Source organism: Equus przewalskii, chromosome 5 (genome assembly GCF_037783145.1).
Source record: "Equus przewalskii isolate Varuska chromosome 5, EquPr2, whole genome shotgun sequence".
Lineage (NCBI taxonomy): Eukaryota > Metazoa > Chordata > Mammalia > Perissodactyla > Equidae > Equus > Equus przewalskii.
In genome coordinates this window covers 85,471,316-85,487,117 of record NC_091835.1, presented here as the reverse complement: position 1 = coordinate 85,487,117, position 15,802 = coordinate 85,471,316, and the positions used below count along the sequence as shown (strand labels likewise).

At 44.8% G+C, this 15,802-nt stretch overlaps 1 protein-coding gene, 1 long non-coding RNA gene and 1 pseudogene across 17 annotated transcripts in view; 2 read left to right on the top strand and 1 right to left on the bottom strand.

Moving 5' to 3' along the window:
- The window catches only part of RAB3IP (RAB3A interacting protein), a 41,800-nt gene extending 34,092 nt beyond the window's left edge, over positions 1-7,708 (bottom strand). For 5 of the 16 annotated variants that reach the window (XR_011540555.1, XR_011540551.1, XR_011540556.1 and 2 more), the window contains exon 1: positions 7,541-7,708. The gene's annotated coding sequence lies outside the window, so the exon portion shown is untranslated. Of the gene's footprint in view, positions 1-6,941; positions 7,065-7,540 lie in introns of all 16 variants that reach the window. The other 11 variants (XR_011540553.1, XR_011540554.1, XM_070622059.1 and 8 more) reach the window with 5 other exon arrangements.
- LOC139083741 (U2 spliceosomal RNA) lies at positions 2,062-2,178 on the top strand (annotated as a pseudogene).
- A 319-nt stretch (positions 7,709-8,027) lies between the features above and the next one.
- Positions 8,028-8,785, top strand: LOC139083658 (uncharacterized). The gene is made up of 2 exons (XR_011540550.1): positions 8,028-8,233; positions 8,433-8,785. It is a non-coding gene; the product is annotated as an uncharacterized lncRNA (long non-coding RNA).
- Positions 8,786-15,802: the final 7,017 nt, after the last annotated feature.

Below are 15,802 nucleotides of genomic sequence, written 5' to 3'. Positions count from 1 at the left end.
CTCCATTTATGTCAGCAGTCCAAACGAACAAATAAAATCCATTTTCCCACAAAGAGCACATTCCCCTCATCTGACTTACCTTGGAAAACACAGGATTTACTTGTAGGAAGAAACCATTTTAAAGCTGTGATTTTTATCTTTTTCCATACCAATTTAACATCTGAAAATTAAATAATCTTAATTCTGTATTTACTACAATTCCTCAAAGCATGACACTTTGGCAAGTCCGTCATCTCCAGCCCAGGAGGGCATGTGGCATCGGGGCAGAGACACACCAGCACCTGCAGTGGAAGCTACGGCTCCGTCCTGACCAGGCTGAAGCTACACCTGCAGGCTCTGGCGGGTGATTAAACTCCTCTGAGCGCAAATGTTTTCACCTATTTAGTGACAGAACTGGACCCAGGGGTCCTGGGTGTGAAGTGGTGAGTGTACCTGTTAGAAGGAAGGCCAGGGTTTGCCCTCCCAAGAGGAAAAATTAACCAGCATTTGCTACTTCACCTAAAAGCCAGGACTCGCGATCAGGCTCAAATCCTAGCCGACCAGTCACAAATAAAGTGACCTCAGAGCTCTAAGTCTAAATTTCTCATCTGAAAATAGGGGTAATGACTGAACCTATCTCATAAGGTTGCCATGAGAATTAAGTCAGACAACACACAAAAAGCACTTAGCACCTACCCGCCACTTACCAATTAAAATTAGCTATTACTATGCCACAACTAGAAGGACCCACAACTAAAATATACAACTATGTACTGGGGGGATTCGGGGAGAAAAAGCAGAAATACATAAATAAATAAAATTAGTTATTACTAATTATAACGTCTCTAAGGTGTTTTCTAATACTTGCCAAATATCAGTACACTGTATCAGTACAAACATCATCATCAAGGAGGACAAAAAACAACGGCTGTTTTGTTGGTTTAAATATATTTTTTAAATTAAAAGCTTACTGCTGTAAATGTTCTTCCTCAACAAAGCGAGCATCTGTATATTGTATCATACATATGAAATCTGTTTCACTTTTATCACGATAGAAATTAAGTAACTCAAGGTCAAAAGAAAAAGTTTAACAATTACGTAACATATTATTTTTCTCTTTTAATTTATTGACAGACTGCTGGGCGCTGGAGGGCAGGGAGAAAGGTCCAGATGCTTTCTTTAATTCCCAAATGACTTCTTAATTTAGCACGAATTATGGAAGAAACAGCTTCTGTCATTAAAAATCAGATTGTTGCTTCAACAGTGTATAATGAATTAAAGTGTTACAAATTCCATCAATTAATTCATTTCCTTGAAAGTCTTTATCAACAGTTAAAAATATATATTTATTAAATACATTTTATACATATAATTCTGGTATAAAATAAGCATGTTTAATAAATTTTTATCGACTGTATTTGTTGGAATGGAAGGATGACTGCCAGCTGCGATTCCTCAGGGCAAATCCTGGCACTAAGTCCTAAGAACACAGGTATGAAAACGGACTAAAGAGATGGCACACAGCCTATTATGAGCCACTATATGATTACCCTGAGGATGTGGAGAGGGAAGGAGACAGAGGAGAACGTTTCAAGGAGAAGCAAAACATAAGTTAAGACTTTAAAAGCTGAATAGGAGTCCAACAGACGGGCTGGGAAACAGGACAGGACAGTCGGGGGATAAGTGTTTGGCACTAATGATACTAACAAAGGAAAAACCGACAGGAAACCAGGCTGGAGAGGCAGACGTGACAGATCATTAAAAGCTTCATTTAACACAGAAAATATTGCTTGGAGTTTATCCTGAAGAGATGGTCAGCTGTACATTTTAGAAAGTGCAGGTGTACTGTGATGTCATTAGAAAAAGGACTCCCAAAGCAATGAGGACTTAAACTAGAGAGAAGAGACTAGAGACAATTGGTTAAGAGATGACTGCACCGGCTAGGCAAGAGATTATGAAGGTCTGATGGAACGCCAAGGTCATGCATTGGGAAGTGAGGGGGTGGAGGCATATATGTATATGAAAAGTATTCCGAACAATAGCTTCACTTTTATTGATACATACACATATACACACATATACATCGCTTCTTGGCCTTTTGGCTAAGATCAAGTGTACACACATATATACTACACAATTACATTGTGTATGTGTGACATACACACATATACATTGTATACATCATTCTAGTTACTCCTCACAGTATGCCTTTGAAATGCTTCTTATCTCTTCGTCAAGGTCAGACAGTCAATAAATAACAGCTGGGATTCAAATCCTGATGTACCTGACTCCACTCCATCTAAGAATCATTTAAAAGGTAAAACTGATTAGGGAGGGAGGGGTGGACTCAGAGAGAGGTTAGATCAAGGCAGAGGATCCCTAGGGCAGGTCTAACCAACCAGAAGCAGTGAACAATTCCAGCAGAAGAACGCAGGTTAACCCCTGAACCCTTGTCTCACTTTCCGAAAGAGAAACTGAAGTTTCTTCGAACGCACTGCTATGAATGAGCCTCTGTTACTGCTTCGTGTTGCTTCTACCCTTTCCCCCAAATTCTCTTGGCATCATCACTTCCTCCTCTATTTTGCTGCCATGCTGGGATTTTAAACACTTTTTCACCCTCCTATAGCACTTGGGGGAAAACATAAACAGAAGCTTGATTTTACCACAGTGGCTTGTCCTGTGTATTTAGAAAAGCTGTGAATATTTGATTCTAAGGAATTAGTGTTAATTATTTTAAGGGTGTAACAGTATTGTAACTGACTGCCCTTCTCTTTTAGAAATTCATACTGAAAAATTTACAGATGAAATAATACAATGCTTAGAATTTGCTCAAAATAATACAGGAGGGGGACAAGCAGACGGGGCAGGACTAACCACTGTTGATGGTTATTTGCACTAGATGATGGGAACTTTGAGGTTCATTACACTTTGGAGTCTACTCATTTTATTTGAAAGTCTCTGTAATTAGAAAGCTTTGAGATTTATTCAACACAATATAAATAAAAGAGAAAAAGTAAAACAAAAAAGTACATATATAAAAAATCATTTTCTAACTTTTATTATAATCTTAAAGTTGGTTTTCCAAGCTAACATTTGGGTTGTAACCAAAAAAAATTCACATTTACATTTTAAGAAGCATTTTATGCTTATAAGTGTGAATTTAATTAATAAGTCAAGGGAAAAATTAGTCAGATGATCAATGAAGCTACACAATCTTCCCACTTTTATTAAAATAGACCACAAGCTAATTCCATTTACTAAGTCCATAGGACTTAAACGTACAACTGGACATATTGAGAGATGTTAGTTATTGCAAATTCTTAAGTGAAGGGTTTCAGAAAATGCTCAGAACTTACTGGGTTACTAATATTGTCTTTAATTACAAATCCTTGGAACAGAAATATTTTAAAAAACTGTTTTGTGAGTTTCTTTTTCCTAACAGTGGAAGCCTCCTTATTTTGTATATGTAAGAATGTATGTCACCTAAACATTCAATAGGCAATGAAGCATATACTGATGGGATAAAAACAACACTAAGAGTCTTTAGAGAGGAAATGAACAGCAAAGCAGTGAAGAGCGGAGACAGTGATTCCAGCTCCCTCTGTTAAAAAAAGAGATAAAACAGTACGTACCCTGAGAGCATCAAGACTGGAGAAACTGAGTTTTTAAAAGTTTGGGGAAACCTGAGCATTTTATCAAACTAGCTTCAGAAAACCTTCCTTCCAGTTCAGATTCTGTCACTGACCAGCTGTGTGACCTTGGGCAAGTCACTAACTTCTCTGAGTTCAAATATCATTTTCTTCTCAACAGGAAATTACTTCAAAGATTTACTTACTGTTTTCAAACTTACTTTGGTTGTTTCTTCGTATTTTATCCCTGTCAACAGGTGCCCCAGAACAAATACTCAATACGATCACTCTTCTTTAGACGCATCAAATTGCAATTCACTTATTTAATTTGTTCTAAGCCATCATCTGCATGCTCCTGAATACTTCTAGAGCACTCTCACATTCTTGAACAAAGTTTCTTTATAGTACTAAACTGTCATTTCATATTCTTTGTGTAGAATTTCACCAACTTCCATTATGCTCACATTTACAACCCTGTTGTTAACGACAAGCACAAATCTCTCATAAATTTGAACTATTTCAATAATTTTCATTCTTTTTCCTCTGATCTAAGAAATCTTAGCTTATGGCTACAGCTATTTAATTTTGTGTTGCTGATATCCTAAGATAAATCAAGATTACTTTCTCATTTTTTCCTAACAATGACTACATACCACTTAAGCTTATGAAACGACTTCACGTAGTTGTAAGGTGAAAGGAAAAGCAGAAGGGAAAACAGAGCTAGCAACTAATGCCACCTGCTCTACGTATCCCTCTCTCCCTCAGTGCCCACAATCCTCACTCTGAACACTCATTTCATTTCTATATCAATGCTAGATCAATTCCAACACACCCAAACATTCTTCCACTGACCCTCCACCAGCAAACACAGCACAGTACCTAGCAGGTTGCAGGCCCAATGCTAAAGCTCTAACACAGGCGAGAGGACCCGAGCCCTGCCCTGCCCTCAAAGCGTGGGTACACTGGAGGAAGACTCCTCGTCAATAAACAGTACAATGTAAATATCAGAACTAATGGGTGCCAAAATGGAGACACATACTCGGTGCTTTGGAAGCATTAAAGGGAAAAAAAAAAAGTAACTGGCAAAGCTAAGGACGGCAGTACAGAAAAGGAGACACGAGCTAGGAAAGAGTTTTCAAAAGCTCAGATATTTTACTTTTAGGAAATGAAGCATATTTAAATAATTAACTTAGTAACCAATTTACTACCCTTTGTTGAACTACATCTTAACCAGAACTATACTGGACAAAGATTTAGTTTGAAAAAGTGTACTCACTCAGAATATCCTCAAAGCTTTCCCTCAACACCTCAACACACCATGTCCCTACCACACCTCAGCCTTCCTCTGCCCCGTCCTTGAGGGCACTCTGCACTCCCCAACCATCCCAGCACTGTCTTCATGGGCACTCTGCACTCCCCAACCTCCCGCACCGTTCTCGTGGGCACTCCACTCCCCAACCATCCCAGCACTGTCTTCATGGGCACTCTGCACTCCCCAACCATCCCACACCGTCTTCATGGGCACTCACTATAAGTACAACTACATATACGTGCACATGTGAAAAGCACCTTCTAAATCTTGAGGAACTTACAAAAGATATGGGAATGATTAAATGGCCTACCTTCCAGACCCCTTATGAATACTTTAACCCTGGCTGCAACTTGCAGAAGAGATGCTCAATGAATACCTGATTTAAAAATCTCTGGTGACACACTAAGAATTACTTACTAGACTAATATTAACTATCTCATAAAAGCTACATTAAAAACAATTCTTCAGCGTTACAACCTACACATGAACAAGCAGTGGAGTGCAGTGGCTAAGAGCATGGACATCAAAGACAAACTGCCTGACTTCTAATCTAGTGCAGTCACCTAATTAGCTGTGTGACGCTGAGCAAGCTACACAAAGTCTCAGTTCTTCAATCTCCTCAACTATACACTGGATGCAGTACTGCCTAACGCCTGGGTGGCTGAGATAAGCTGGCACAGGGCCTGGACCAGAACCTGAAACACGGCAAGCTCTAGACTCAACAGCAGCAGCAGTGGTATCACCATCATCAAAAAACTTGGATACTTTTTAACCAGAAATACAAATGAAAACACCTTTCATCTGCCGGCCTCCTTACACACAGAGCTCCTTTACAGAAGGGGTAGGTGTGGGAACGGAAGGAGCAAGAGCGGGAAGAGTTCCATCCGGGGCAGTCACACTCGTTTTTAATCCTGGCTCTGCCACTGCTCAGCTATATGACCCCCGACAACTAAGTAAACAACTGAGTAACCATAGAAAACTAAGCAAACAACTGAGTAACTGTAGCTGGGGTCTCTCTGAGCCTCTCTTTATCTGTGAAATGCGATACCACCACCTACACCCCAGGAAAGTTCTGAGGACTAAAGGAGTCAAGGCACACCGTCAAGCTTGTTTGTTCCTTCTCCCTACCCCACACATCTCACATGGAGCATCTCATCTAATTCTCGTCCCACTATGAAGTTCAGATTAGGCCAAACCATAGGGAAAACAGGTGAACATGGCAAATTCATACGGTTCAGTCTAATACTATACCCATTTGCAAATGGAGAAAATAAGCTCAGAGAGATGAAATGATTTACTCAAGGTCATATGCACAGTAAATAATGGAGATAAAACTTAAAAAAAAAAGATTTAATAATTTTCATTTGACCAGGTCACTAATTGGTTCAATGAGTCCTGCTCAGGAAGAGGGAAAAAGGTATAGTAACCACCATAATACATGTAAAACTAGTGTGCCTGCAAGCTTTTGTTCTACCATATTAAAAAGTGTCGGGGACCCAGATTTCTAAGACCCCTTGAATTTTAAGAATTATTTGTGGTCTACGTGTGTGTTGGGGAGGGAGGGGTTGAGAGTTAAGGAAAAATTAGAGGAAAAAATATTAAAGGAAGTATATGCATAACTACAATAATTCAAAAAGCACAACTGGGTCTAATTAGAAACTCCACAGGCAGCCGAACACCAAATATCCATCCTGGTGAAAGGTTAGAGGTATTAATGCGACAGCCGAATTATTTGCCAAACACACGAGGAAGAGTTCTACTAAACGTATCCACTTTGGTTCACAAAGGTATGCACTAACATAGTAACTTTACTGTAGCGGAAAAAGGAAACAATTCAAAGGCTTTTCTTCTATTAGCAAGAAACACACCGTTGCGGTAAAACTATGTAACTGGTGTTTACTTCCATAAATTCCACAAGGGCTGTAGGATTAGCTCACATAACCCCTATCTGGGATACAATGTCCGAACATACAAAGTCCTACCAAAACGCACAGCACTGGCAAACAAACAACAAATGTTACCAGAACGAGGTCCCACGGACACTGGTGGCATATTTAACAGCACCAAGCATTCGCCACGACCGGCCCACAGATCCAGCCTGCCTGTTCTCCTGGACTCGCCATTCCCTCTCCTTTTCTAAAAAGCTGCACGAACAGGAGACTCAGAGTGAGCACAAGGGCCGAGGGGGTCTCAGCAGCCACGGGCGGTCACGGGGGTCTGCGCGCACCGCCGGCGGCCGCCCCGCAATCATGCAATCGCCAGGAGGGCTCGGGGCGCCCCCCACGCGGAAGGAGCGCCGGGGGGGAACCGGCTCCCGGGGCCCCGCCGCACCTGCCGCCGCACCTGTGGCGTCCGCGCGGGCCGGGCGGGGCCCGGGTGACCCGACACGCCGCGCAGCGCGGCCCGCCCCCGGCGCCCAGCGGCAGGACGCGCCCCAGCCCGCGGGCCCCGGCCGGGGGAGCTCGACCCGCCGCACCCGCGCCGCGCGGGGACCGGGCCTCGGGCCGAGCCGCGCCGAGGAGCCGCCGCCCGCCGCCCGCCGCCCGCCTCCCGCCTGCCTCCCGCCCGCCTCCCGCCTGCCTCCCGCCCGCCTGCCTCCGCCCCACGTCCGCCGCCTCACCTGACCCACTCGGCGGCCGCCGCCCGCGCTCAGGGCAGCCGCACGCCGCGCCCCGGCCGCGAGAGGCCGGCAGGACGCGGGCCCACGCCGCTCCACCCGCCCGCCGAGTGCACTGCGCGGGAGCCGGGCGGGACTGCGCCTGCGCCGGGGCGGGCCGGGGGCGGGGCCGGCTGGGGCGGGGCGGGGCCTGGACGGGGAGCGCCCGTCCAGGCAGGGGAAGGAGGGGCCGGGGCTGGAGCCTGCGTGGGGCTGGGGCGGGGCCTGCGTGAGCCCGGGGGCGGAGCCTGCGTGGGGCTGGGGCGGGGCCTGCGTGAGGCCGGGGCGGAGCCTGCGTGGGGCTGGGGCGGGGCCTGCGTGAGGCCGGGGGCGGAGCCTGCGTGGGGCTGGGGCGGGGCCTGCGTGAGGCCGGGGGCGGAGCCTGCGTGGGGCTGGGGCGGGGCCTGCGTGAGGCCGGGGCGGGACAGCGTGGGGCAGGGGCGGAGCCTGCGTGAGGCGAGGCAGGGCTGGAGGCGGCGCCCGAGGGGTCGGTGCCGCCGCGGCCCTGGTGCAGGTGGGCTCCTCGCAGGCGCGGCGCGAGCCCAGGGGCCCCGGGCGGTGTCCCCGGTGCAGGCGTGGAGTTGTGTCGCCGCCGCAAGGCCTCGGTTCGCCCCGGGGGTGTTGGGCTCTTCGGGAGTCGGGAGAGGGATTTTCGATGTGAGTTGAGGACTGGTAGAACCAGCCGCGTCCATGTGTAGGACCTTACTGCGCCGGGGGACAGGTGGGGAGGAGGAGGAGTCGATAGAACCCAGATCCCGTCATTCCAGCAACTGCAGAACATTCGGGAACGTTGTTTCTGCACCTGCCTTCTCTCACCTTGTGTGTCAACTCTTGTCAAACTTCCACCCCGTTCTAGGTCCTCCAGGGAGGGAAAGTGAAAATACAGAACCAGGCTCCCAAAATCTGATCAAACAGAGGCGATCGCCGTGCGTGTCTGCTTAGTAAAGGAGAGACTTGCCATTTGTGTGATACACACTGAAGAGAACCGTCAGTGTGATGTCGATCACGTCTCCTAGAGGCGGTGAAGCAGGGAAGGTCATGAGGACGGCTCTAGGAATCAGAATTCCGGGATTGAATTCGCCACCTACTAGACATGTGACTTTAGGCAACTGATCTCTAATCACCCAATTTTCCCATCATAAACAGGGATCATAAGAGTACCCACCTCACTGAGTTGGCGAGAGATTAAATGGTTTAATGCATGTGAAATACTTAGTGTCCTGCATGACACAGAGTGCCTAATCAATATTAGCTGTTATTAATAACATTGTTACTGTTATCATGTACCTATAATTCAAACAGAGACCAGAAATTTGTTGTTTACTTTTATACTCCACTTCCAATATCGCAAGTCCTATCCATTTCTGATTCCCAAATAATTCTTGAATCTATCTCATCTCGTATTCACTCCCTCTAGATATGACCTTCCTTAATGGACTCCCAGCTACTCTCCCTGACACCATGTCAGTGATGTCATGTCACAAATGATGCCATTCAATCATCAGACATTCACTGTGCTCCGTTGACGTGCCTATTGCTGGGTCTGGGGACAGAGAAACCATTACACACAGTCTGCACCACAAGAACTCAAACATATGGAGACAAGTGTGTCAGTAACAAGTGGAGTGAATAAACTCAACGTGCAGCAAACTACTTGAGTCCTCCGGTCTTGCCATCCTCGCTCATCACCCTGTCTCCACGTAGTCTGCTGGTTTTCTTCCCATCGGCTGACCCTCCACCTTTCATTCCTGGCTGATTCTCGCCTATGCTTCATTATCAACCCAGGCACCACCGCCACTGTGAATCCTTCCCTGTTGCTGCCGCCAGCCCTATCTGGGTTAGGTGCCCGTAACTGCTCGCATCACGCCTTATCTCCTCTAGCACTTATCACATAGAATGGTAATTGTCATTTTTCTATATTCCTAATTACTATGAGCTTCTTGAGAATAGGCTCAAGGCCTGAATGTAGGTAGGGCTGACTCAGTACATGCAGATGAGGGGATGACATACATGCAGATGCACTGTCTTGGTCTGTAAATGTTGAGAGGACAGACCCTATGACATATTCCACATAGGACTGAAGACATCCCACATCTGTAGGAAAGAGTAGGCACGAGCCATATGCCTGAGTCCCATGTTGGTCTGTTTGAAAATCACCTGCCACCCACCAGGCTCTTTAGAATGTATTTATTGGTGTTTCCTCTCGCATACTCAACAAGCTGGCACAGTTTGAGGATGAAAAGAGCGATATGAGTAGTTACCTGTGATAACACTCCAGTGTCCTTGCAGCACAGAGACCAACATACATCTAGAATGTTAGAATCTGAGCCTGCAAGATATATAAAGTGTTGTGAGCATCCTAGGTCAGATTGCTCACCCAGATGTTAAAGGGATGGACACTTCATAAACTTTAAAAACATGATGATAGATTTGTAGTGTGCTCAAGTTTGCCTTCTTTCTCTTTCTTTGAAAAATAAATTATACAATTAATGTCAAATACAACATATAGAATAATATTGTATTTTTTTAATCTTAAAACTTTCCTCTCCATACCCGGGGCAGTGCAGATATCTAGAATTTAAAGTTGAACAAGTCATTCTAAGGTTGTTACCCTTAGTTATAACTTTTATTGCTTGTTTTCCTCTGTTTCATTTTCAAAGTTTGGAAAATGTACGTTTATATGGTACTTTCCAGTTTCAAAATGACTTCACATTAATTAGCTCATGAGTCCTTTACAAAACACCATCGGACACAGATGGAAAGGTGGTTATTCTTCACCATTACAGATGGGGATCTGCGACCACAGAGTTAGGGCCCTGGTCTTCAGAATGCAGTACAATAGCTTACGAATAAATGGAGTTAAAACTCTTTAAAAAGCACACTGGACTTGCAAGCCCAGCTTATGGCCAACTAGAGACTGGCTGATTCTCCCACCAAAAGCTCAAAGTGCAAAATAAAACATATCAAACATCTTATCAAACATATTAATAAGCTGACAGGAACATAAGAACCCCTGAAAGGCAAAAACTAGATAAAAGCAGGAAGCTGGACAGTAAATAATAACAATGCAAAATGGAAAAAAAAATCTTGTTATAGGGAAAAATGTACCAAAAGTAATCTATTTCCTTGTCTAGCAAAACAGTAATTTGTGGGCCAGTGCTTGCATTCCCATAAAAATTGGCTTCTGCAACTCCTTTGCAAAAGCAGAGCTGTCTCTAACGTGACTTTCATTAGATCAATTATAGGCAACTTGCATTTCAGGCCCTTTTCCTGATATTGAAATAAGCAACTGAAAAAATTGGAGGGCTGAGAGAAAGGGCTAACAGAAGAGCTTGGACTCCAAAAAGTATGGTTCCCTTCAAAACAGTCCTCTGAACAGCCCCAGGACATATAAGGAAATGTTTTCGTAATTGGCTGCTGACCCAGAGTCTCCCATAAATGCTGTCCATTAAACAGATATGATTTATTGCTTCTCTCTGCCAGGTTCCTGAATAATCTGCAGTCAAAGGAAGAGAAGGAGGGAGGAGATGCAGGGAGCAGGCTCCTGGCCTCCTCAGTGTTCCAGTCCCAGTTTCCAGTCTGTTCCTCAGCTTCCTTCATCCCTGCCCGTAGGTTCTGTGAGAAATCTTTGTATCCCTAAAATAATTCCCCTGTTTTGCTTAGATTTTACATGCATTTCTGTTACTGGCCACCAGAAAATTATCCTAAACAATATATTTTCATGGGGGGATAGTTTTTATAGCAGTTAAAAACTCAAAGTAACAGTAGCTTAAATACAATAAAATTAATTCCTCTCTCGTAAGTGTAGGCAGTGCAGGGCTGGTGTCGTGGCTCTCTCATCAGTACAGACTCAGGCTCCTTCTGTCACATGGCTTTACCATCCTAAACATGCAGCTTCTCTCTTATGGTCCATGGCTGCTCAAGCTCCAGCCGTCACGTCCTTTTTCCAACCAGCAGAAAGGAGGTAGGAGAAGAAAAGAACACACCACTCTGTGTGTGTGACACTTGCAGAAGTTGTATGCATCACTGCGCTTTCACCTTATTAGTCAGAACTTAACTATAAGTGATGTTGAGACATGTATTCTCTATTGTGTTGCCATATGCCCAGCTAAGAAGCAGTGGTTCTAATACCAAGGAAGAAGGAAAGAACAGGTATTGGAGATGACCAGCAGTCTCTGGCTCATCTGAGACCAGACACAGGATGAGGGAAATGGTGATGGGCTGGAACCTAGAAACAGAGCAAAGGCTTGTAAGGAAACATGCGAGGGGCTCAGTGGAGGAGAGCAATGCAGAGCGGTGAGCACACGGAACTAGTGCAGGTGGACAGAGAAGCCTGGACAGAAATGTGGGAGCAACTGGAAGCTCATAGCCCCCCTGAAGCATGTGGGATTTAGGAGTCAGAAGGGGATCCCTGGAGGATTTGGGGCTGGAGTGAAATGATTGTAACAGTGCTTCAGGATGAGGGATGTGGCGGCCGTGCCTGGGATGCACTTGAGGGGGTGACCAGAGGCAAGGGGTCAGTCGGGAGGCTCCCACGAGACAGGAGTGCCTTTACTGCAGCAAAACAGGGAAGGGGAAGCGCGTCAAAGGATGACTTTGTCTAAGGCGACAGCTGGTCAGATGTCTCCCTCTCTCTTTTTTTCTTGTTTGTTCAGCATCCCTCATACCTTCCTGAGATCAGCACAGTGGTTTTATTTGGGGCAGTGCCCTTCTACCATGTGCTATCCAAGGGCTTCAAATGAGCTGAATTCCTCCCACCTCAGGGACAAGCCTGTGACCCAACCTTAACCAACCAGGGAACCCTCCTGGTCTCCGTGGTTGGCTCACAATCAGCAAAAGACTCCAGCAGAGCCAGTAAGAATTAGTTCTGGGCCTTTTGGGAAAAGTGAATCTTTATAAGGATTCCTGAGAAATTCGAATGTGACCCTGAAGCTGCTGGCAGCCATCTTGCCGCCTAACAGGGAGAAGGCAGATCTGAGAGATAGGAAAACCAAGTGTGAGTCATGTTGGCAATGCTGGACTTCCTGGATCAAGCTGTGACTGAAGCTGGACACCATGAAATTTTTCATCATATGAGCCAGAATTTTCCTTTTGCTTAAGCCAGTTTGTGTTGGGTTTTCTGCCAGTTGCACCTGAATATACAGAAATAAAGTCAAGAAAGACATCAATGATAATTCCAGGCTTTAAAAACAGTATCATCTACCTTTGTCATATGTAGTATTAACAGACTTGTCTCTGAATAATTTTACCTGTTTGAAAAAACCAAATCTACCTTCAAAGAGAGGATATTTGGTATAATTGGGACTGTTCATAATTATGCTATGAAAGCTCTGAAAGTAATCACAGAGTCATAAACTATTGGAGCTGGAGGAGACCTTGAAGTCACCTCACCTCACTTCACCACCTGTCTTCAGTGATGAAGACTGAGACCCAGAAAGGTGACGTGATTCATCCAGTCACAGAGCTCACGTGTGTGGTCTTGACCAGGCCTTGGAATACTAGTCTATATATTTCCATGGTATGATTCTATGCTTCAAAACAGGACACCTAAAAATGTTTTCAAATACAGTTGAAATACCTATAAGACAAACAGACAACTCCCCATGAAGTGGCTGTTTCGAGAGGACGATGTTCATTTTGAAAGCAGGGAGTGCCGGCAATGTTCACCACACGCTCTGGAGGATAGATGGTCTTTCTGTACAGCGTTGCTGCACTCATGCCAGTGTATAGTAAGTGAACCAACCGTGCTCTGAAGCCAGAAGCAACCTGAGCCAGAAGCAAGCCTGTGTGGTTAGATTGGCTGTGAGGAAGGTCGGCCTTCTGCAGTGGCGGGAAGCTCTCCTCAACGGGATCCTCCATTCTGCTGATGAAATCAACCCAGTCAGTTCCCCTCTCTGAGAATGCGAGTGCACAGTGTGCACTGAGAGGTGGCCCTTCAAGCTCAACTGGCAACCCCACCAGGATAAACTACCCTTCAAGAGGTCTGTTATTCATCCTCACTGTCGAAATACTGGGACCCACATGTCCCGTCGCATCTAACAGTCCCTGTATCTTTCAACAATTCTTCCTGCTTCCAATCCCTTATTTACTGAGTGTCCCTTAGGTGCCAAATGCTGACTTACATGCCGGGAATATGCGAGAATAAGACAGCGCCTGCCTTTGTGCTCTTATTCTAGTGGAGATGTTAACACGGGAGTAGATGTGCATAGATATTTGTTAAGTAGTGACGCTGGCTATGAAGAACAATAAAGCAGAACTCATCACTTTGTGAGAACTTGGTCACACGGCCAAACGTGGCTATATGAAAGCCTGGGAAATGCAGTCTCTAGATGGAAAGTCATCGCGCAGGAAGAAGGGAGAACCAGCAGTGGCCACAAAGGACGCTGGGGTAGAGCCAGGGGAGAAGTTATGTCAGCCGTGCTGCATGTAACACATTCGCACATTCACAAACAGTCCACCTGGTGGTTAAGTTGACCCGAAGGGAGTACTTGCCTGGTTATTCACATAAAAATACAGATAACTTGTATTCCTTGGGTCACTTTTGGGGAGTCTGAGACTTTTTGTCTATTAAACTTTGCCCCACTCTGTAGTTGTCATTCATCAGTATTTACTGTGTATCATTATTGTGCTAAATGCTGCTCAATCGAATAGATCACAGAATATTTCTGAGATAGAAACAAAAGCATTTCTCCATTCTCCAAGGAAAACATCCTGCCTCAGTGCCTTCTCTATTGCTACATATGTTATCTCAGCCAGTTTTTTCTATTAAAAACATTATCCATTCCAGTGCATATACCAGGAGTTCTCATGCAAATACCCACACCCTTGTAGGTCAGCCCATTAACATTATGAAGGTACAGTGGGTGAAACACCAGCGTCTGAGACGCTTGGCCCCGGCCTTGTGATCAGAAGCTTCGAGGACTGGGCCTGACTGCTGAAATTTCTAACAGACATTGGGAGCAATTCTTACAATACCAGACTTTAAGAATCAACAGTAAAGGATATAAGGAAAGTAAAAGTCCCCAAACTACAATCTAGTGGAGGTAACATAATATAGACATACAACAGTGATTTCTAAAATGTACTCTGGAGAAACTTCCAGAATTAAAATGCTAGAGTAGCTATAGCATCCTCTATCCGCCTCCTCTCAGAATTTACCCAGTATCAGGAATAATGACACACAAAAATGCAAAATCCATGTTAGCTGAAAACGGGAGACACCTGGAACCCTGGACTACAGGTATATGCGAAAGTACCGTGAAGGGCAGGAAGACTGTAACCATCTCGCTGGTGGCAGGTCTCAGAAAATGTCAACAAAGCACACTGCACACCTTTAAGTGACTTACCTTAGGGGCAAAACCAACGACCCTTCAGTTGAAACGCAGGAATCAAGTACAAGGTTGGCAGCAGCACCTCCTTCACCATGATTTATTATAGAAAGGAGGTAAGACACGGGGGAAAAGGAATGTTCAGGTGTGCCATATCTGCAGGAAGCCTTCTGTCGGTGAGGCACAATGGAAAAAGTAGACTGCAAGGTGAGCAGCTCTGCCACTGCCAGTATCTCTCAGTTAGAAGTGGAAGCTAGGGGAATGCATCCTCACGAGCTCACATGATGAGGAGGATTCCCGTTAGGCTGGAACATGGTCCAGACCCCTCAGCACAAACCTTCTGCAAGTAGCATATCTGGGAAAACCTCTCCTCCTTCAAAGATGTGTAAGCAGTCGAAAATGAGCCAGCATAAAAAGACACCATAAGAAAAGAGGAAAGAGAGAATAAGGAAAAATGGCAAATCAAAATTCTTATCAGAAAAATGTTTCACCATTTAGCAAAAGAAATTTTTAATCAAACTTATAGCCATAAAGTTTAACAGTTAATGATGCAACTGTTGCTTTTAAAATAGGACCACAGAAAAATAATAATAAAATAAAATGAAATAAAATAGGAGCACAGAGCAGATACTAGAGCCCAAGGAAGAAAAGCCAAAGTTGAAAGAAGATAATTACTGTGTCAAAAACTCACCACAGATTAATTTCTAGCACATAAAAGTAACTTTTCAAATGAAGAAGAAAAAGAAAGGAACCCCAAGAGAAAAACTGGCAGAGGAACAGAAAATTTAGGGTATAGAAAACCCAGAATATTAGCAAGCAAATGAAGAAATGCTCACACTCATTAGCGATGTCAAGTGTTTGGGACTATAAGACTCCAGGAGCTCACTCCAGCATTACC